Raw genomic sequence first — 24,282 nt, forward strand, 5'->3', positions numbered from 1 at the left:
AAACAACAAATAACACACAAGGGAATTCCCATAAGGATAACAGCTGATCTTTCAATAGAAACTCTTCAAGCCAGGAGGGAATGGCAAGACGTACTTAAAATGATGAAAGAAAATAACCTACAGCCCAGATTATTGTACCCAGCAAGGATCTAATTCTAATATAAAGGAGAAATCAAAAGCTTTTAAGACAAGCAAAAGCTGAGAGAATTCTACACCACCAAACCAGCTCTCCAACAAATACTAAAGGATATTCTCTAGACAGGAAACACAAAAACGGTGTATAAATTCAAACCAAAACAATAAAGTAAATGGCAAGGGAATCATACTTATCAGTAATTACCTTAAAGGTAAATGGGTTGAATGCCCCAACCAAAAGACAAAGACTGGCTGAATGGATACAAAAACAAGACCCCTACATATGTTGTCTACAAGAGACCCACCTAAAAACAGGGGACACATACAGACTGAAAGTGAAGGGCTGGAAAAAGATTTTCCATGCAAATAGGGACCAAAAGAAAGCAGGAGTAGCAATATATATATATCAGATAAAATAGACTTTAAAACAAAGGCTGTGAAAAGAGACAAAGATGGTCACTACATAATGATCAAAGGATCAATCCAGATCCTTGAAAAGGATCAAGAAGAAGATATAACAATTATAAATATATATGCACCCAACATGGGAGCACCACAGTATGTAAGACAAATGCTAACAAGTATGAAAGGAGAAATTAACAATAACACAATAATAGTGGGAGACTTTAATACCCCACTCACACCTATGGATAGATCAACTAAACAGAAAATTAACAAGGAAACACAAACCTTAAACGATACAATAGACCAGTTAGATCTAATTGATATCTATAGGACATTTCATCCCAAAACAATGAATTTCACCTTTTTCTCAAGCGCACATGGAACCTTCTCCAGGATAGATCACATCCTGGGCCATAAATCTAGCCTTGGTAAATTCAAAAAAAATAGAAATTATTCCAAGTATATTTTCTGACCACAATGCAGTAAGATTAGATCTCAATTGCAGGAGAAAAACTATTAAAAATTCCAACATATGGAGGATGAACAACACGCTGCTGAATAACCAACAAATCACAGAAGAAATCAAAAAAGAAATCAAAATGTGCATAGAAATGAATGAAAATGAAAACACAATAACCCAAAACCTGTGGGACACTGTAAAAGCAGTCCTAAGGGGAAAGTTCATAGCAATACAGGCACACCTCAAGAAACAAGAAAAAAGTCAAATAAATAACCGAACTCTACACCTAAAGCAGCTAGAAAAGGAAGAAATGAAGAACCCCAGGGTTAGTAGAAGGAAAGAAATCTTAAAAATTAGGGCAGAAATAAATGCAAAAGAAACAAAAGAGACCATAGCAAAAATCAACAAAGCCAAAAGCTGGTTCTTTGAAAGGATAAATAAAATTGACAAACCATTAGCCAGACTCATCAAGAAACAAAGGGAGAAAAATCAAATCAATAAAATTAGAAATGAAAATGGAGAGATCACAACAGACAACACAGAAATACAAAGGATCATAAGAGACTATGATCAGCAATTATATGCCAATAAAATGGACAACGTGGAAGAAATGGACAAATTCTTAGAAAAGTACAACTTTCCAAAACTGAACCAGGAAGAAATAGAGAATCTTAACAGACCCATCACAAGCACGGAAATTGAAACTGTAATCAAAAATCTTCCAGCAAACAAAAGCCCAGGTCCAGACGGCTTCACAGCTGAATTCTACCAAAAATTCAGAGAAGAGCTAACACCTATCCTGCTCAAATTCTTCCAGAAAATTTCAGAGGAAGGTAAACTTCCAAACTCATTCTATGAGGCCACCATCACCCTAATACCAAAACCTGACAAAGATCCCACAAAAAAAGAAAACTACAGGCCAATATCACTGATGAACATAGATGCAAAAATCCTTAACAAAATTCTAGCAATCAGAATCCAGCAACACATTAAAAAGATCATACACCATGACCAAGTGGGCTTCATCCCAGGGATGCTAGGATTCTTCAATATCCGCAAATCAATCAATGTAATACACCACATTAACAAATTGAAAAATAAAACCCATATGATTATCTCAATAGGTGCAGAGAAAGCCTTTGACAAAATTCAACATCCATTTATGATAAAAACTCTCCAGAAAGCAGGAATAGAAGGAACATACCTCAACATAATAAAAGCTATATATGACAAACCCACAGCAAACATTATCCTCAATGGTGAAAAATTGAAATCATTTCCTCTAAAGTCAGGAACAAGACAAGGGTGCCCACTTTCACCATTACTATTCAACATAGTTTTGGAAATTTTGGCCACAGTGGAATCAGAGCAGAAAAAGAAATAAAAGGAATCCAAATTGGAAAAGAAGAAGTAAAACTCTCACTATTTGCAGATGACATGATCCTCTACATAGAAAACCCTAAAGACTCCACCAGAGAATTACTAGAACTAATCAATGATTATAGTAAAGTTGCAGGATATAAAATCAACACACAGAAATCCCTTGCATTCCTATACACTAATAATGAGAAAACAGAAAGAGAAATTAAGGAAACAATTCCATTCACCATTGCAACGGACAGAATAAAATACTTAGGAATATATCTACCTAAAGAAACTAAAGACCTATATATAGAAAACTATAAAACACTGGTGAAAGAAATCTAAGAGGACACTAACAGATGGAGAAATATACCATGTTCATGGATTGGAAGAATCAATATAGTGAAAATGAGTATAGTACCGAAAGCAATTTATAGATTCAATGCAATCCCTATCAAGCTACCAACAGTATTCTTCACAGAGCTAGAACAAATAATTTCACAATTTGTATGGAAATACAAAAAACCTCGAATAGCCAAAGCTATCTTGAGAAAGAAGAACGGAACTGGAAGAATCAACCTACCTGACTTCAGGCTCTACTACAAAGCCACAGTTATCAAGACAGTATGGTACCTGCACAAAGACAGAAATATAGATCAATGGAACAAAATAGAAAGCCCAGAGATAAATCCATGCACATATGGACCTTATCTTTGACAAAGGAGGCAAGAGTATATAATGGATTAAAGACAATCTCTTTAACAAGTGGTGCTGGGAAATCTGGTCAACCACTTGTAAAAGAATGAAACTAGAACACTTTCTAACACCATACACAAAAATAAATTCAAAATGGATTAAAGATCTAAACGTAAGACCAGAAACTATAAAACTCCTAGAGGAGAACATAGGCAAAACACTCTCTGACATACATCACAGCAGGATCCTCTATGACCCACCTCCCAGAATATTGGAAATAAAAGCAAAAATAAACAAATGGGACCTAATTAAAATTAAAAGCTTCTGCACATCAAAGGAAACTATTAGCAAGGTGAAAATACAGCCTTCAGAATGGGAGAAGATAATAGCAAATGAAGCAACTGACAAACAACTAATCTCAAAAATATATAAGCAACTCCTACAGCTCAACTCCAGAAAAATAAATGACCCAATCAAAAAATGGGCCAAAGAACTAAATAGACATTTCTCCAAAGAAGACATACAGATGGCTAACAAACACATGAAAAGATGCTCAACATCACTCATTATCAGAGAAATGCAAATCAAAGCCACTATGAGGTACCATTTCACACCAGTCAGAATGGCTGCGATCCAAAAGTCTACAAGCAGTAAATGCTGGAGAGGGTGTGGAGAAAAGGGAACCCTCTTACACTGTTGGTGGGAATGCAAACTAGTACAGCCACTATGGAGAACAGTGTGGAGACTCCTTAAAAAATTGCAAATAGAACTGCCTTATGATCCAGCAATCCCACTGCTGGGCATACACACTGAGGAAACCAGAAGGGAAAGAGACACATGTACCCCAGTGTTCATCGCAGCACTGTTTATAATAGCCAGGACATGGAAGCACCCTAGATGTCCATCAGCAGATGAATGGATAAGAAAGCTGTGGTACATATACACAATGGAGTATTACTCAGCCATTAAAAAGAATACATTTGAATCAGTTCTGATGAGGTGGATGAAACTGGAGCCTATTATACAGAGTGAAGTAAGCCAGAAAGAAAAACACCAATACAGTATACTAACGCATATATATGGAATTTAGAAAGATGGTAACAATTGCTCAGTGTACGAGACAGCAAAAGAGACACTGATGTATAGAACAGTCTTATGGACTCTGTTGGAGAGGGAGAGGGTGGGAAGATTTGGGAGAATGGCATTGAAACATGTATAATATCATGTATGAAACGAGTCACCAGTCCAGGTTCGATGCACTATACTGGATGCTTGGGGCTGGTGCACTGGGATGACCCAGAGGGATGGTATGGGGAGGGAGGAGGGAGGAGGGTTCAGGATGGGGAACACATGTATACCTGTGGCGGATTCATTTCAATATTTGGCAAAACTAATACAATATTGTAAAGTTTAAAAATAAAATAAAATTAAAAATATATTTATTGGTAGTAAAATTCCATTTTTTCAGGTATGATTTTTTCACTTGAAAATTGATGTACTGTAAGTTCAGAATATCTATAATGGCTTACCTGACACATTTATATTTTTATATAGGTCTGGATGCTTTTATACAGTACATGCCTCAGTCAATTTGGAAATCTGTACATTAGAATGGGACATGGAACAAGCTGACTAGTTCAAAACTGGGAAAGAATTATGAAAAGGCTGATTATTTAATTTATATGTAGTGTACATCAAGTGAAATGCTACGCTGGATAAATCATAATCTGGAATCAAAATTACCTGAAGAAATATCAGCAACATCAGATACGCAAATGATACCACTTTAATGGCAGAAAGTAAAGAGACTCTTGATAGGGGGAAAGAGGAGAGTGAAAAAGCTGGTTTGAAACTCAACTTTCAAAAAACTAAGCTCATGGCATCCAGTCCCATCACTTCATGGCAAATCAATTCAGTTCAGTTGATCAGTCATGTCCGACTCTTTGCAACCCCATGGACTGCAGCATGCCAGGCTTCCCTGTCCATCACCAATTCCCTGAGTTTACCCAAACTCATGTCCATTGAGCTGGTGATGCCATCCAACCATCTCATCCTCTGTCATCCCCTTCTCCTCCCAACTTCAATCTTTCCCAGCATCAGGGTTTTTTCCAATGAGCCAGCTCTGCACATCAGGTGGCCAAAATATTGTAGTTTCAACCTCAGCATCAGTCCTTCCAATGAATATTCAACACTGATTTCATTTAGGATGAGCCGGTTGGATCTCCTCGCAGTCCAAGATACTCTCAAGAGTCTTCTCCAACACCACAGTTCAAAAGCATCAATTATTTGGTGCTCAGCTTTCTTTATAGTCCAACGTCACATCCATACATGACTATTGGAAAAATCATAGCTCACAACACAGACCTTTGTTGGCAAAGTAATGTCTCTGCTTTTTAATATGCTGTCTAGGTTGGTCATAACTTTTCTTCCAAGGAGTAAGCGTCTTTTAATTTCATGGCTGCAGTCACCATCTGCAGTGATTTTGGAGCCCAGAAATATAAAGTCTGCCACTGCTGCCACTGTTTCCCCATCTATTTCCCATGAAGTGATGGGACCAGATGTCATGATCTTTGTTTTCTGAATGTTGAGCTTTAAGCCAACTTTTTCACTCTCCTCTTTCACTTTCATCAAGAGGCCCTTTAGTTCTTTTTCACTTTCTGCCATAAGGGTGGTGTCATCTGCATATCTGAGGTTATTGATATTTTTCCTGGCAATCTTGATTCCAGCTTGTGCTTCTTCCAGCCCAGTATTTCTCATGATGTACTCTGCATGTAAGTTAAATAAGCAGGGTGGCAATATACAGCATTGAAGTACTCCTTTCCCTATTTGGAATCAGTCTGTTCTTCCATGTCCAGTTCTAACTGCTGCTTCCTGACCTGCATACAGATTTCTCAAGAGGCAGGTCAAGTGGTCTTGTATTCCCATCTCTCTCAGAATTTTCCACAGTTTATTGTGGTCCACACTGTCAAAGGCTTTGGCATAGTCAATAAAGCTGAAGGAGATGTTTTTCTTGAACTCTCTTGCTTTTGATGATTCAAGGAATGCTCGCAGTATGATCTCTGGTTCCTCCACTTTGTCTAAAACCAGTTTGAATATCTGGAAGTTCATGGTTCGCATATTGTTGACACATGACTTGAGCATTACTTTACTAGTGTGTGAGATGAGTGTAATTGTGTGGTTGTTTGAACATTCTTTGGGATTGGAATGAAAACTGACATTTTCTAGTCCTGTGGCCACTGCTGAGTTTTCCAAATTTGTTGGCATATTGAGTGTAGCACTTTCACAGCATTCTCTTTTAGGTTTTTTTTAATATAAATTTATTTATTTTAATTGGTGGTTAATTACTTTACAACATTGTATTTGTTCTTCCATACATCAACATGAATCCACCACGGGTGTACACGTGTTCCCCAACTGGAATTCTGTCAGTTCCACTAACTTTGTTCGTAGTGATGCTTCCTAAGGCCCACTTGACTTCACATTCCAGGATGTCTGGCTCTAGGTGAATGATCATACCTTCATGATTATCTGGGTCATGAAGATCTTTTTTGTACGGTTCTTCAGTGTATTCTTGCCACCTCTTCTTAATATCTTCTGCTTCTGTTAGGTCCGTACCATTTCTGTCCTTTATTGAGCCCATCTTTACATGAATTGTTCCCTTGGTATCTCTAATATTCTTGAGGAGATCTCTAGTCTTTCCCATTCTATTGTTTTCCTCTATATCTTTGCACTGATCACTGAGGAAGGCTTCTTATCTCTCCTTGCTATTCTTTGGAACTCTGCATTCAAATGGGTATATCTTTCCTTTTCTCCTTTGCTTTTTGCTTCTCTTTCTTTCACAGCTATTTGTAAGGCCCCCTCAGACAGCTATTTTGCTTTCTTACATTTCTTTTTCTTGGGGATGGTCTTTTTCCTGTCTCCTCTACCATGTCACGAACCTTCGTCCATAGGTCATCAGGCACTCTGTCTATCAGATCTAGTCCCTTAAATCTATTTGTCATTTCCAATGTATAGGGGAAAAGTAGAAACAGCAGCAGATTTTATTTTCCTGGACTCCACAAACACTGCAGAGGGTGACTGTAGCCATGAAATTAAAAGATGCTTGCTCCTTGGAAGGAAAGCTTTGAGAACCCTAGACAACATATTAAAAAGCAGAGACATTACTTTGCTGCCCAAAGATCTGTATAGTCAAAGCTATGGTTATTCCAGTAGTTACATACAGATGTGAGAGTTGGACCATAAAGAAGGCTGAGCACTGAAGAACTGATGCTTTTGAACTGTTGTGCTTCAGAGTCCTTTGGACTGAAAGGAGATCAAACCAGTCGATCCTAAAATATATCAGCTGTGAATATTCACGGGAAGGACTGTTGCTGAAGCTGAAGCTATCCTTTGGCCACGTGATACAAAGAGCTGACTCATTGTAGAAGACCCTGATGCCAGGAAAGATTTATGGTAAAAGGAGACTGGTGCCAGCAGAAGATGAGATAGTTAAATAGCATCACTGCCTCAATGGACATGAATCTGAGCAAACTGCTAGACAGTAGAGGATAGCGGAGACTGGCGTAGTGCAGCCCACAGAGTTATAAGGAGTCAGACATGACTTAGCCACTGAATAACAACAAGGGAATTATTGCTCTGTTACTGAAAGTAAGGGCTGCTGGAAACATAGAAAGTAGTCTGGAGAGAAAATCTATATGGCGTTATAGCAATTTGCCCAGTCTTCTGAAGGTGTGCTTTTTTGGAGGAGCTGAGGGCAGTCCATGTTCTTCCTCCAGTTTGTTCACCCTGACTTGAGAATCATTTGGAAACCTTCAAAGTCACTCCTTTATGTTTGTTCATAGTTCTGATCGTCTGACATTCTCAAGATAGATACAATGATAGCAATCAAAACTTTCTGAGAGATGATGTAAGACATAAAATAAAATGGACTGCTGTCCTCTTGAGTAGAAGCTACAGAGGGACAAATGCAGTGAGAGAGGTATTATTAACTAAAATAATTTAAAGTCATAGGTACTGATGCCAAAAAAGTTCTGAGAATGGCAAGTTATATCTTACTACTAATGAAGGCTTGCTCTCCTCAGAAAATGAGAGCATTTTATGCTTGCCTCTGTAGAAAAGATTATTTTTATCTAAGTGTGTGTTTCTCATGGTGGCTGGTACATATGTGATCACATGGATACCTTTCCACAAAATATACTTATTATGTTCTATTTCAAAATGTCTCATCTTAGTTCTGATGATCAATAGCCAATGAATAGTTATAAAGGTTTAGGGCCACATAGGAAGACTGTAAATGTAAATGGAATTTGCCATTTGTAAATGGCAAAGCTGTGTGTGTGAGTGTATGTGTGTGTCATGTGAAGAGTTTATTTTTCTAACAAATGATTACCAACATTCCACAGATAATTAAGAAAAGAACATAAGTATAAAGATATCTTCCCCATGACCAAGAATATAACTATTTCAGAAACCAAACCACCTGTGCAAATGTGAGTAAGTTTGGCCAGTATTTTCTGTGCCATGGGATGAGGTGATAATTTTTACTAAATTAGTCAAGTTACTAGCAATATTGTTAGTAATCATTGGCATACTAATAGCAAAGAGAGATTTTGAAAATGTAAAAGTAGCCTAACCATGATGGCTGATTCAAACCTGACCATGTCTTAAGCCACATGAAATTCATACATCAATCAAATACATATTTTTCATCACAAAGAGGAAAAGTATCTCCCACCTGTGGTAGGCAGAATTCTTTGATGGCCCCAAGTTCTGCAACCCTGAATATAATCCTCTTCCCTTCTAAGGCAGAACCTATGAATATGATGGATAGTTACTGCCTTGATTCAGTTATGTTATATATGGCAAATGGAAATAGAACAATCACTCCCATCATTATGTTATGTTACCTCCTCTTAGGAGACTAGAGAGGAATTAAGAAGTCAGAGAGATGCCCTCCTGCTAACTGGAAGAAAGCAAATGGCCTTGTTGTGAGCTACCTATGGAGCCACAAGGCAAGAAACTGAGGTCAAATTCCAGGAGCAAAGAGCTATCTCTGATTGATAGATAGAAAGAAAATGTGATCTTAATAATACAACTGCAAGGCAGTACACTTTACCAACAATTTGTGACCTTTGAAAAAGATCCTGAGCCACAGATAAGAATTAACTCCTTGGCCAATATCTTGATTTCAGCCTGGTGATTCCCTGAGCAGAGTATCCAGCTAATGTGTACCTGGACTCCTAATCCAAAGGAATTTTAAGACAATAATTGGCTATTTTCTAAATCAGTGAGTTTGCAGTTATTTGTTACACAGAAATAGGTTACTAGAGGTTTCCCAGGTGGCTCAGTGGTAAAATAATCCATCTGCAATACAGCAGACTTGGGTTGGATCTCTGGTTTGGGAAGATTCCCTGGAGAAGGAAATGGAAACCCATTCCAGTATTCCTGCCTGGGAAATTCCATGGACTGAGGAACCTGGTGGGTTACAGTCCATGGGGTCATAGAAGAGTCAGAGACAATTTAATGACCAAACAACAATAGGATACTAACAAACCATTTAGTGACCTAATAAACATTTACTGCAAAACTACTACATGCATCACCCCAATGCAAATGAAAAAAGATTTTTCATCAGGAACCAGGTCACCTGTTGAAAATGAAATAACTGCCTGAACTCCTCAGAATATCGTCATCTGTTTGTTAGGGATAAATATGTAGATTTAGATTACAAACGGGATAACCAGAATTTACACTCAGACTTCAAAGATGGTCAGGTTATCACAGGATTGAAAATGATCCTTTCATGCTACCACTCTTTTTTTTTTCTTTTTTTCTGTCCAAGCCAGAAATAAAGGCAAAAATTCTTTTATGAAAAATATACTTTTATGAGAAAGATATTTATAGAATAAAGACTGTTTCAATTTTCTGAGCTGTCAGCCTTGGAAAAACATCCCTTTTGCTCCCAAATGTCCCTGACTCAATTGGCCTCAGGGCTTCCAAGGTGGCTAAGTGGTAAAGAACCCACCTGCCAATGCAGAAGACACGGGACACAGGTTCGATCCCTGGTTCGGGAAGACCCTCGGCAAAGGAAATGGCAACTCACTCCAATATTCTTGCCTGGGAAATCCCATGGACAGAGAAGACTGGTGGGGCTACAGTTAATGCTGTTGCCAAGAGTCAGACACAACTAAGCAAGCACGCACAACTAGCAGAAATCATCTGTGGAGTCCTGGTTTCAGCCACATGGGGCCTGGGAGATACAGTGGGTAATAAATGGCATACGACTGCAGAATAAAAGGTTGAGGCGACTCTACCTTTTCTCTCATTCTAGCTCAGGCAGAAAATAGCCCCTCCCAAACAGCGTCATTTCCCTCACACCTACACATACAATCTATTTTCATCATTTCACACCTCTGCCATTCCAGATGGCAAAGCCACAAGTATTTCCCTTATACTAGAAGTGTTAAAATCCAATTTAACTTGTATAACCTGAAATATAATTCATCCCTTTGGAAGTTTATTTTTTCTCACTCTTTCAGCTTCTTCATTTGAAGGGACTAGGGGAATTTTATTGTTCTGTGATGAGACTAGTGGTCCAAACCAAGAGATTGATAGAGAGCGAAAGAAAATGAGAAGCAGAGGGGTAGAGAGGGAGGGAGGGTGGGGGACAGGAGACAGAGAAACTGGAGTAGGTCCTACTGCATCACTTAAGTGCAGGAGACTTGGTGTGGAAAATCTACCATGGCACAAGACTTAGACCTAAGTTTTGATTTGCTGCCATGGCATCCTGGGAACAAGCAGTTCCATCTTGGTTCTAGAAATTCATTTCAACAACACTAATGCCATTATTAATGTTTAAACATGTGTTTACCCTTGTATAAGAAAGTATTTTTTTCTCCCTGTCACTGCTTATTTGTTGCTGTTGTTATTGTTCAGTCGCTCAGTCATGTCTGACTCTTTGCGAACCCCTAGACTGCAGCACACCAGCTTTCCCTGTCCTTCACCATCTCCGGGAGCTTGCTCAGACTCGTGTCCATTGAGTTTGTGTTACCAACCAATCATCTCGTCTTCTGTCATCCCTTTCTCCTCCTGCCTTCAGTCTTTCCCAGCATCAGGGTCTTATTTATTAGGATAGATTATCTGCCATGTAAATATTAGAGGTAACAGGTGAAGCCCTTAGCTTAATCCCTGTTATAATTATTATTATCTCAATGTGCAGTAAAAGAAATTAGAAAAATATTTTATAGATGATTCTGCCTGCCACCCCACAGATGACTTCATTCACAGCATGAAGTTCTTCTAATTATCCTCAAATTTAGTTAAATACAAGTTTAAAACACCTGGCTTTCCTAACTTTATCCTCCTCCCTCACGAAGTAGATTCCAGTGTTCTGTCTGCAGAACTGATTTTGCTTTCTGCTTTTAGAAAATTTGGCCTATAAAACTAATTCCAAGATTTCAGGTTTTGTCTAGAAAATTAAACTTAAACATGCATGCAAATAATCTTTGGTCCATTTCAATTAGGTCAGATCTCTTGCACCCCAAGTGTTTGATAAATTAAACTGAGGTGCCTCTAAATAGAGAAGGCATGAGCCCTTTATATGCACCTGCCAGCTTTGAGGCAATTATTCTTTATTTTGTACCTGTCACTTTTGGAAGACTGTATGAGTGGTGATGTACAGAAGACACAAGAGCCACTTTGATAAACAGAAGGGTCATTTTAGGGTTTTAGGCAGTAGTAAATAAAGCAATCTGTTTCAGCCTGCTGTAAGCAGACCTGGGAAAAAAGAAAAACCAAATAAAAACAACCTGGAATTCTTATCCAGAAGTGTCCCTCCCAGTTTCTCCATGTAAAATCTTATAAAGGTATGTTTTAATATTATATTTCTCCATCATAGTCCATTACACTCAATCCAGGCAACCTACCAGTCAATGGAGCTGACATCATTTTGCTTATAGTATTTAGAGAAATTAAACTGTCAGTCTTCGTTTCTCCTGATGTCTGTACCACCATGTCGCATTTTTGTTTAACAAGCTTATTTGAATTTAAAATCATCCTGGTAGCATCAGAGTCCTTTCTTTCAGATTGCTAGCTTCTGAAAAGACTCCAGATACTGGAGTCCAAGTCATCGATACAAATAAAGTTTGACCACATCAGCGGGAGATGGAAGCAGTTTCCTTCCTGTCTGCCTTGAAATTCTCTAAATAGGAAGCTCAGAATTATTTCAGGTCTAGAGCTGACCTCATTGTTGCTGAGCTAGGAGGAGAGTGGCCTATGAACTATGTCCCAGGACTATAGCAAACAAGTGAGGAAAAATCCTCTCGTCTATGAAACTGTTAGTACAATGACTCCCCCAGCCTGGTAATCACCCCAAACGTGCACTACTGAGGACTTAAATGGAAGTGGCATTGTGTTACCTTTCTTGTCATTTCAGAAGCCTGAGCTCCATCGAATGGAGACTTTGGAGATTCAGGACCTCACACAACTATGTAATCAATGAAACTCACCCCTGCTCCCCGCCAAAAAAAAAAAAAAGTAAGAAGGACAATAGAGAAACAGTGGGCACTGATGTCCACTGTCCTTCTTGATGCACTACGTGTCTAGCTCTAGGTTAAATCCCTTTATGGGTGAGCTTGACTTTGAGGGCCACTCATGCACATTTCTAGATTCTATCATACATTTGCTGTCCATTCACTCAGCCTCCCAGCAGTCTTTCATTGCTTTTTATCACTCTAAGCTCCCAGCCTATATTTAGATCTTATCCTACTTTGTGCTACTTATTAAGCCATGACTCCTCCTTTCCTTATTAAAAACAGTGACATTTCTATTTGCTCCCTGCCTTCAGGAAGGGCAAAAGCCAGCAGTCATTCAACAACCCATGGAGATCAGTTTAATCAGCTAACAGGTAAATCAGCAGTTCTCAAAGTGCATTCTGAACCAGTAGCATTAGCATTGCTGGGAAACTTTGCTAGGGACGCAACTTGTCAAGCAACACACCAGATTTACAGAGTTCAGGGTGCAAGGGAATCTTTGCAATTCATGTTTAAGGAGCCCTCTGGATGATTGAAATGCATCATAAAGTATTTGAACTGCTAAGTGAGAAGAACTCAATCTGATTAAACTTATTCACCTAAAAATATGAATGGTTGCTAGATTTCTCACTTAATATCATTTATTTTAATAGAGCACATTTTAACCTAAAACTAAACAGTTTGGGGAAATGGCTATCTTTGTATGTTCCAAATGCTCAGTCTCTTCAGCAGGCTTCCAATTTGGGGAACAAACTTCTGTTTGTTTTCCACAGGTACATGAAGGGTGTGAAGCCAGGAGGGAGATATCAGATCCCAACTTGTTGGTGTAAATTGTCACAAAGCCTGAGTATCATCTCTAATTTGGTTCCATGCAGGATGTATATGCTAAGTCACTTCAGTCATGTCCGACTCTGTGCGACCCCATAGACGGCAGCCCATGAGGCTCCCCCGTCCCTGGGATTCTCCAGGCAAGAACACTGGAGTGGGTTGCCATTTCCTTCTCCAATGCAAGAAAGTGAAAAGTAAAGTGAAGTCGCTCAGTCGTGTCCGACCCTCAGCGACCCCATGGCCTGCAGCCTTCCAGGCTCCTCCATCCATGGGATTTTCCAGGCAAGAGTACTGGAGTGGGGTGCCATTGCCTTCTCCGAGGATGTATATACAGATGCTCAATTACAATAAATGATTAACCACCAGGAAGGCTCACTACATTCACTGCAGATAGAAGGAACATTAACCAGTGTTGCTATAAGTGACTTGGGGGATTTTCTAGTTCGACCATTCCATGCACCATTAGTTACCTCCCAAACCATTTCAAGTAAGCACTCAACATATATACACTATCATGTGTAAAATGGATAGCTTGTGAGAAGTTGCTGTATAACACAGGGAGCCCAGACGTGTGATCTGAGATGACCTAGGTGGGTAGGGTGGGGACAGGGGAGGGAGGCTCAAGTGGGAGGGAATACAAGTATTGTTATGACTGACTCACATTGTTGTACAGCAGAAACAAACACAGCATTGTAAGTTTTTAAAAAAGCAAACAAATAATAATTAAAAATAGTATCAGATATTCAAATACACTTTCAGAATAATCATTGTAACCTCACTGACAAGCCTAGTAGATGCTGTCTGTATAAAAATTGTGTGAAATATCAAAGGAGCTGGAACTGAACCATGAACAGGCAAGAGACTATTCCGTCTTCCTCGCTTCAGGAAATTGAGAAAATGACTATACTGTTGAACTTCTCCTTTAATAAAGGTTATTTACACACAATTTTACAGTAGTTCAGCTTTGGCCCAACAGCGATAATATTTTTAATATACTTATTTATGAATGACCTGCTTTCACTACTTTAGCTCTAGCTTGGTTTGAATATAATCTGATTTCAAATAAAAAAAAAGGTCTAATCTGCCTTCCTTTTGAATCTGTAGGGTGAGGGTAACACTAATTGCTAAACTAAATCATATTCAGATGCAATCTTTCATAAATTCTAGGTTATCCAAAAAAGGCATTAAAATTAAAAGTACAATAGCAGAAATGCAGGCTGGAATGATGTATTTTTCTTTGAAATGTCAATTGCATTTGATTATTCTTACAATATTATTACTATGATCAAAATTGTTTCATTTTGCTACTACAGAATGATTCACCCAAGGAAATGTGGCTTGAAATCAAGACTATCAAATATTATTTTCCTGAGAAGACAATTCAGAGGCTCAATGTATTATGCAAAGCCCAGACACTTAGAAATGGGGAGAAAGAGGTTATGCAAAGAGCAGTGAAATTGACCATAAGCAATGGCATTAAAATATTGCATGATCCTGCTGCTGCTGCTGCTAGGAGAAGGCAATGGCACCCCACTCCAGTACTCTTGCCTGGAAAATCCCACGGATGGAGGGGCCTGGTGGGCTGCAGTCCATGGGGTCGCTAGGAGTTGGACGCAACTGAGTGACTTCACTTTCACTTTTCACTTCCATGCATTGGAGAAGGAAATGGCAACCCACTCCAGTGTTCTTGCCTGGAGAATCCCAGGGACGGGGGAGCCTGGTGGGCTGCCGTCTATGGGGTCGCACAGAGTCGGACAGGCACTATGATGCAAACTATTGAATGTTGCCATGCCCTCATACAAGTTGTTCCTTTTGCAGGAAAAGCATTCCTCCCTTTTCTATAAGATCCACTATATTATTTCTTTTCCTTTAATTCTTCATTCAAGCAGTAAATCTTTTCTGGCTTTTTTTAGTTCGATTTGATTGTATAAAATATTTTCAATAATAATGACAACTTCTAATATTTATATTGCGTGTATAAAATGTTATTGTCGCAATAGTTTTCACTAATCACATTCTTGAGATTTTTTTTGTCTACCTGCCTGCTGGCCCCATCAGATATGTGTCTTAAAAACAGTGTTTGCCTTGCCCAATTTTGATTTCATGCCATCCATATCACCCATCATACATTTACTCCTAGACAGTTAGTAAAATGGTTGAATAATGGCCTTCCCCCCAGTAGCATGAAATAATGGTGACTATGCCCTCCATTTCACAGAATATTAGATCAGTGAAGTAACTAATGGATGATAAAAATACAAATAATACTTTTAACATATCATGTATATATCAGAAGTTATTCTAATCTCCCAAATAGACAAAGAGACTTTTTGTGAGAAATTATACAACTGCTCATCAACAGAATTGGAATCTAGCATAACCTCAAGCTACTCATTGGGAGATAAAAACAAACATCATCAAATAAAAGGAAAAGGTGAAAACATGCTATCCATATTTATTGGTTTATTTATTTTTGTTGTTTTCAAGTAAGATACTGAGTATGGAGAAATGTAATACATAGCAAAATGGAGATACATTTTGAAACGAAAGCCCCATTTAAAAATATTTACAAACACTTGTTCTGTCTGAAGTCTTTACTTTACACGTTAGGTCTGCTTCAGAAATCTAGAGCCATTTCCTTCTCCAGAGGCTCTAGGTGAATAACTTTGATTTCAACAAGGTACATGTCCCTTCAATATCACAGAGGATCACATGGAGCGTTAGAAAGACCATAGGGTTGGGTTTGACTCACAGAAGGAGCCCAAGGAGAAAAATCTCAATGATTAGGACAGCAATAGTGAAAGTGAAGTCGCTCAGTCGTGTCCGACTCTTTGTGACCCCATAGACGGTAACCTACCAGGCTCCGAGGTCCATGGGATTTTCCAGGCAAGAATACTGGAGTGGGCTTCCATTTCCTTCTCCAGGGGATCTTCCCAACCCAGGGACAGCAATGGGTCACCTCTATTGGAGCTTGTTAGATAGTTATCCAGGTTTTGGTTACTAATATCCTCCTGTGCTCATATGGACCCAGCTGAGAGGCAAAAGGAGAGAACACACTGCCCAAGTGCAAGGGGATCCATGGCAACAAGGGAAAACAAGAAACAAAGTAGCACTGAATCTTGGTTGGACCACCAATACTACACTCAGAAGGCTTATTGCTGATAGCTGCTGCTGCTGCTAAGTAGCTTCAGTCGTGTCCAACTCTGTGCGACCCCATAGACGGCAGCCCACCAGGCTCCCTTGTCCCTGGGATTCTCCAGGCAAGAACACTGGAGTGGGTTGCCATTTCCTTCTCCAGTGCATGAAAGTGAAAAGTGAAAGTGAAGTCGCTCAGTGGTGTCCGACCCTCAGCGACCCCATGGACTGCAGCCTAAGTGAAGATAAATCTTCTTGAGAGCTGAGGCAGTTTTAGTCTTTTATTTCTAGTAGTCCCTAGCATACCACCTCATGCCCTCACGGGGACTGCATTTCAGTTGTGAAAGCAGAAAGATAAATGATGTTTAGTTTCTCTTTTATATTAAAAATCTAACTGTAAAATAATTTAAAAGATTACTCTCCCTCTTTTCCCCCATACTTGACACAATTTCGTTTTTCTTCTACTCTATGATATTTGAAACTAAAATTATCCTTTGATTAGTAAATTTAGGGACCATTAAATCTAGGAGAACCATCAGTAAATCTTTAAATTACTTAAGCATCCTTTGTTGATTATAGGAATCATTGGTTCTACACCTTCTCAACAAATCAAATCAAGATATATATTAAATATCCAGTAAAAAATTTCTCCCTTGTTGAACAGCTTGTTATAAATGTCATAATATTTTGTTTGTGTTCATGTCAGTTAGCTCACTTGCTTCTTGATCAGACATGATTGAAATTCCTACAGCTGGCAAATTTGTTTCCTTAATTTTGTTGTTGTTATTGTAGCAGTTTTCCTTTCAGGGTTATAATTTTTAGACCTGCTTCATTTGGGACAAACTGCTGTATTTTGTGTGTAAGAAAAATGCCTGGGTTGCTGAGGGTAAATAGATACTGAGAAATTCCAAGATTATTTGGCAAGAGCATGATTTTCCTGGGGACAATAAACCAGATTTCCCCCACAATGTCCTTTCAAACTGAGTAAAGTCTGCTCAAATGCTAGAAGCACAAAAGAGAGACTTTATTGGCAGCAGTCCTTGGGAGGATGTTTGTGTTATGCCAGCAAAGGATTAGTAGTGTCTTTAAAACAGAAGGATATATTTAACCTTTGGGATAGGAATCCAGGGACTGCCTCCTTATAAGTTAAATTTATTAGCACCAAGGACACATGTCCAACTGTGAAGAACTCTCTCAAGAGATGTTTCTCAGTTACCACATGTGACAATATATATCACAAGAAGAATTTTTCAGCATTCATAATAATCAAATAATCAATTGTTTTGATGAAAGATGAAACAATTCAATACAAATAATGGGGGAAATGCATCATTACTTTTACAACAAAATATATATTTTTTATTTTTAACATTCCATATCATAATCCACATTGAAATGCATCCCCAAAGCTAATTTAAATCAAATGTAACTATAACACATACTCATAGGTTGTTACTGATCCAGTATTTTCAACTATTTAGGTAGAACCTGCCTTGCTAGACTGAAACATTTTTTGGTTTCAGTATATTATATAATTTAAAAAATACACTATATTCTGAGCCACCTGAAACAAGTGAAAATAAGAGATTTACGTTACTTATTCCAGGTGCTCAGGCTTCAAACACTCCTTAAATATGACCGGGGAAACAATTTGAGAACTTTACCTTTTGTAAGGTAGAGGTTTTAATTTTATCCATGGCTGTAATTCGGAATTAAGGGATTTATAATAAAGTTATCAAAATGGGAGGGTTATGTCTACCGGCAAGGTATATTAAAGAATAATTCATAACAAGTACTTCAATAGTTTGTTAATTAAATTAACAATTAATAGTGATTGAAGAGGTTAAAAAAGAAGAGGAACCAAGAACCTGGAGAGAAATTATTCTGCTTTCATTGAGAAAGAAATCAGAAGACAGGTCTCCAGTTTTATAGGGTAGTTGTTCCTTAAATGCTGTGAAATAATTGCTTAGGCAATATTTTTTTCTATTTTATAAGTGATATTTTCTATCAGTTTATGTATAAATACAGATACTATTTATATATAAAGTATGTTCACAAAAGTATACACAAGTGCCCAAAATGAAAATTAAAAGAAGCTGAACATACCATGTAACTGATTACATGGTACATTCAGACCAATTAATAGAACATTATTAGCATCCCTGAAACATTCCTTTTTTTCCAGTCACCATTCCCAGAAAGGTATTATGCATGACATTATAGATTAACTGCATAATTTTTTTCCTTAATGTAAATGGGTTGCTATAGTATGCCTTCTATTCTGTCTGGCTTCTTTCACTTAACACTGTCTATGAGATCCTGCTCTCTTTTTGCATGCTGTTCTAGACAGTTCATCCTCAATGCTATAGAGTTTTCCACTGAAAGACTATGCCACAATTATTTACACATCTTAACTTTCACGAATTTTTTTTTAGTAGCTTGCTTAGGTTAATTTTAAATGTTGGCATAGACTCCTTATAATTATGTTATAAATCTATGTTATTCAAGATACAAAATCATAAGTGGTATACTAAAATAGGCCTTGAAAAAAAGGCAAACCTGTAGGGAAGTTGTCAAATGCTACTATTAACCTGATTTCTCTTAGTTATTTTACTATATTTTTATTCAATTTTCACTTAATTTTTTTTTCAAAGTGATATTTTATTTCAGTATTGGTGGAAATTAACATAAATGCTTTGAGCCCCACTAAATCTATTTAGTCAAAAATTACTATCCCCTACTAATTATTCAAACTGTACTAGCTAAGCATAAAGCATAGAACAGAATCACTCTTCCCTGAATGACATTCACCAAGGTGCGAAAATTGAAGTCAGCAAACAAATGACTATTTGCTTACCTAGGTATGTGAAATTTACTGATTTGATCAATCTGAGTTTCACCTTGGGGATAAGAAGGTTATCACTGATTCTCAAGTCCCCCAGCAGAATTTACTACAAACACAAACCTGTAGGTTGAGAGACACATGTTCTCATACTGACATGTTTTCAAGTCAAAGGTACAGTCCTTATAATATAACATATTGGACAAAAGGAGAAACACTCACTGGAAGGGTATCAAACTCAAAGTTGCTGTTTAAATATTTGCAGGGTTATTTGGTTCCTGCTGCCCCTGACCACATGGTAAAGAATTAGCCCACCAATGCAGGAGACATTAGAAATGGGGGTCTGACTCCTGGGTCGGGAAGATCCCCTAGAGGAGGGCATGACAATCCACTCCAGTTTTCTTGCCTGGAGAATCCCATGGACAGAGGAGCCTGGAGGGCTATAGTCCATAGGGGAACATAGAGTTGGACACGGCTGAAGTGATTTAGCATCCATGCATGCCACTGACCATGTAGAAGGGTTGCAAATTTTTTTGTCTTAATTCTCCAAACCCCCTCATTTTTGATGAGCTGGAAGGAAGAATTCTCAGTCTTCTTTCACAGAGAATGGTTTATATATGTGTGTGTGTGTGTGTGTGTGTGTGTGTGTGTGTGTGTATGTATATATATATATATATACATAAGCCTACATTGTATCTACCTTCTCATCATTCCCAAATTGTTTTTATTAAGTTTACCTGAGACCCTAGTTGGAAGAAATGTATTATGATTCATCCTACAACACACAATATTTCTGTGTGGCCTCCTTATCCATTTCCCTCACTGGTAAATATCCACCATCTGGAGAGGAAAGTTCCTGGAATACTGACAGCTTTCAAGCTCTGTGTGTTTCTGCTTCCCTGGATAAGAATTTCATGCAGTGAAATGAGAGTTTGCTCAGCAATGTGCAAAGCAGACCAGAACTAGAGGACATTTAACACACTCAAGGACAACCCTCAACCCCAGTTCCCAGCTATCCCAACAGGATGGAACTCCAGCTGCTGACAGTGGTGCCTCACTCATCAATCAACATAATTTGCTGGCTCTTACTCCCACCCCTCCTTCATCTACTCCCCCACTGATACCCTGCTCCATGAGATCATTACCTCCTAAATAACTCATTTTATTTAAGCTTTTTTTTGGGTCAGGGTTTGTTTTGGAAGAAACTGAACCCAGGCATCCCCTCTCTTAAGAACTTTAAGTTAAAGTTATAGTTCCTCTTAAAGGAACTGCTGCTGCTGCTAAGTTGCTTCAGTTGTATCTGACTCTGTGCGACCCCAGAGATGACAGCCCACCAGGCTTCCCTGTCCCTGGGATTCTCCAGGCAAGAACACTGGAGCTATAACTCCTTTATCGGAGAGGGCAATGGCACCCCACTCCAGTACTCTTGCCTGGAAAATCCCATGGATGGAGGAGCCTGGTAGGCTTTAGTCCATGGGGTTGTTAAGAGTCGGACATGACTGAGCGACTTCACTTTCACCTTTCACTTTCATGCATTGGAGAAGGCAATGGCAATCCACTCCAGTGTTCTTGCCTGGAGAATCCCGGGGATGGGGAAGCCTGGTGGGCTGCCATCTCTGGGGTCGCACAGAGTCAGACACAACTGAAGCGACTTAGCACAGCATAGCATAACTCCTTTATAGTCATATTACATACATCAACTCTACTTTAAAACTCCAAATCACAGAGCTGGTACGTTAATAGGTATTTTTCAAGAAACAGGTGTTTTCACTCAAGATATTTCACTAGATGTTTAAGTGAATTGGCCTGCTCCCAGAAGAGGTAGACATTATTAAAAAGCACTTAAATTTATTTGATCAAAGATTTCCATTTGTTGTATATTCATCTACCAGGTTGTTACTTTTTCTTAGATTGCAAACTTAGTAAATGGTTATGAACTTCAGAACTCAAATATCTTAAAAAAATCCAAGCACTTAATGGAAAAAAATAAATATCAATGAGATGAAGACAATTGCAAATAGGCAAGTGCGAGTATTCTATGGATGCACTGGGTTCTATTCTTGCTGTTCTGTGTCCAGTCCTGTTGACCATCCTTGATCCTCACTTGCAGGGAGCTCTTCTCCAATCCACTGTAGTCCTTAGTCTTCTCAATTATAAAGTAAATGTATTGAGTCAGAGGGCTTCCCAGGTGGTGCTGGTGGTAAAGACTCCACCTGCCAATACAGAAAACAAAAGAGAAGCACATTCAATCCCTGGGTGCGGAAGATCCCCCTGGAGGAGGGCACTGCAACCCACTCCAGTATTCTTGCCTAGAGAATTCCAAGGGCAGAGAAGCCTGGCAGACTCCGGTCCATACAGTCACAGAGTCGAACAGAGTCCGACAGACTTAGCACGCATGCATACACATTGAATCAGAATACAATAGGTTTCATTATATAACTGTTATGGATTGATATAGTATTTTCCTGTGGAGATTGAGTCCACCGAAAGTTTCCTTGGGTCAGAGTTGATCATATAAACTACTTTCTGTTGCACAAAATAGAAAAATCAACCAAATGATTATAAGTTTAGAAAGCTTACAATAGCTAAAGGAATGACTTAAAATGGGGCTTGAAAAATGTCACCGAGACCTGTTTTACTCCATCTCTCTCCTCAGTTCTGTTTCTTCCACGTAGGCAGGTATGATACTCATCCTCAGAGGTGTACAGCTGCTCTAAATTCTATAGCTTCACTTCCAGCTTGAAAGAGAGTTTATCTTTTCCTCAGATCAGACAAATGTTCAGGGTTAGCCTTTCATAGGTTGAATTAGATTGAATTCCTACATCTGAAACAATCACTCTAGGTAGGGAGGTAAGCACTCCAATGGTTGAAAAATCAGCATGTGTATTAGAATCACCTGCAGAGATTTAAAAACTACTTGTGCTGGGGGCCAGCTTTAGCCTAATTAAGCCTATACATCTGTGAATAAGAATTAGGCATTAGCATATTTTAAAGCTCCCTAATGATTTCAGGGTTTATCCAGAATACCCACTGCTTTAGACCTGGGCTATAGTGATTCACATTTACATAGTTCACCTGGGCAATATTTCAAAAGGCAGATTCTGATTTAGTAGATGTGATGCAGGGCCCAAGACCCTTCCTTCCTCCTTCCCTCCATCCCTCCCTCCCTCCATCCCTCCCTCCCTCCCTTCCTTCTTTTTTCTTTCTTTCTTTTTAGACATTGGAAGCTTTATTTTTAAACCTCATGCAGACAGAAGACAGAGGGGTGGATGGCTGAACATGGGGCCAAACGAGGCTCATGCATCCTTGAGCTTGGAAGTCCTGCTCCAAGGGACAAACCATTGGGCTGGCCTGGATATCTGTCTGTTCAGCTGCCCTGCCTGCCTGTCTCAAGGTAAGGCTGGCCACCCTGGGCTTCAGACTCATGGCACCACCCACAGTGGGAAGACAGCGCTACCCAGAGCCCTTGAAAAGTGAGGGTTTACATTTCTGTAGGTTGTTTTGGAGCTTAAATTGTAGTTTTCTAGATATTAAAAACAGATTTATTAAATCCCTGGTGAGATCACTGGGTTAATTAAAGGACATTTGAAACAACTCCCATTTTGAATCCCTCTTAATATCTGACAGATGCCACCAAGAATAAGTTTTAAGGCACAAAAATATCACATATGTATATGTATGTATCTGTGTGTGTGTGTATATATATATATATATATATATATATATGTAAAACAGCAACAGAAATAAACCACTTTCCTAAAGCAAATGTAATGTGCAGAGGATACTATATAGTTTAACTCAAATGTATTTTTAATCCTGGCATCACTTCTCACTCTTCTCAAGGGAAAAAAAGTCTTAAATATTTTAAATAAAAATCACAGGGTGATATTTACTGCTTAGGAATTTAAAAGGGTGGAACATTCCAGCACTTTACCAAGCATGCCTGGTGTGGTCCTGAATATTCTTCCTTGAAGTCTGCTCACCATTAATCAGTTCATTTGGTTACAAAAGGAACTCAGATTTTGCAGAAGACCAATAAGAAAAGTCATAAAATTCTTTGTTGGTATTAGTTACCAAAGTTGTCATGGACCACTGGTAAAAACGCTTCAATGCACCTGTAGAGGGAGTACAAAACCGAAGTGGTCAAATCAAAGGAGCAGTCACAGTGCCCTAAACACACAAAAGCTGTAAATGTAAGTTGAACATACACTGAAGTGGGGCAGAGGAATTTTAGGAGCTTCCTCAGGGTCAGAGAGCATCTTTCAGGGAGGGACCCAGGGCCTCAGGTGGAGGCTTGGGGAGGACCCAGGCAAAAAGGGGGCTGCTGGCTCAGGCCAACTTCTCCGTAAACAGTACTCATTCCTCAAGGAAGGTGCCAGGCAGGTCTTGGTGGGTTCATTGAGGACCCGGCCATGGGGCTCAGCTGCCTCAGGCACCTGGGGAGTCAGGCCCAAGCAAAAGCATGTAACCCGGGCCTGGACACCAACTGGGGCCAGTGCTGGGCGGGGAGGTGGCAGAGCATCTGCAATCTGAGGGCTGCACTTTGTCAAGCGCTTCCTTGGCAACTTAAGAAGCGTCCATGTCCGCTGTGAACCAGAGTGGACAACCCCAAGCACAGGGATGCACAAGGCGGTACCCGCAGTCCAGGCTGTGAGTCCATGTGAGGTCCAGGTGAGTGGTGAGCAGCTGGGCCAGACCATGCTGAGCCCAGCACACTGGCTGGGGGCTCCTGGTCTGGGGGAGGCTGAGGTCAGGGGAGGGGCCCCCACCTGAGCCACAGCCAGTCCCCTTGTCCCCATTCAGCCCATACTTGTGGCCACGGGACAATCTTCCACTAAAGGCGCTTCCAAGGTGGCCAGGAAGACTCACACCATGGTGACCACCCTGAA

At 39.3% G+C, this 24,282-nt stretch overlaps 1 long non-coding RNA gene across 1 annotated transcript; it reads right to left on the reverse strand.

Moving 5' to 3' along the window:
• Nucleotides 1-21,224: 21,224 nt before the first annotated feature.
• LOC123331352 lies at nucleotides 21,225-22,477 on the reverse strand. Its single transcript, XR_006547934.2, has 2 exons — nucleotides 22,024-22,477; nucleotides 21,225-21,606 (listed from the first exon to the last, which is right to left on the reverse strand). It is a non-coding gene; the product is annotated as an uncharacterized LOC123331352 (long non-coding RNA).
• Nucleotides 22,478-24,282: the final 1,805 nt, after the last annotated feature.

Source organism: Bubalus bubalis, chromosome 23, assembly GCF_019923935.1.
Source record: "Bubalus bubalis isolate 160015118507 breed Murrah chromosome 23, NDDB_SH_1, whole genome shotgun sequence".
Lineage (NCBI taxonomy): Eukaryota > Metazoa > Chordata > Mammalia > Artiodactyla > Bovidae > Bubalus > Bubalus bubalis.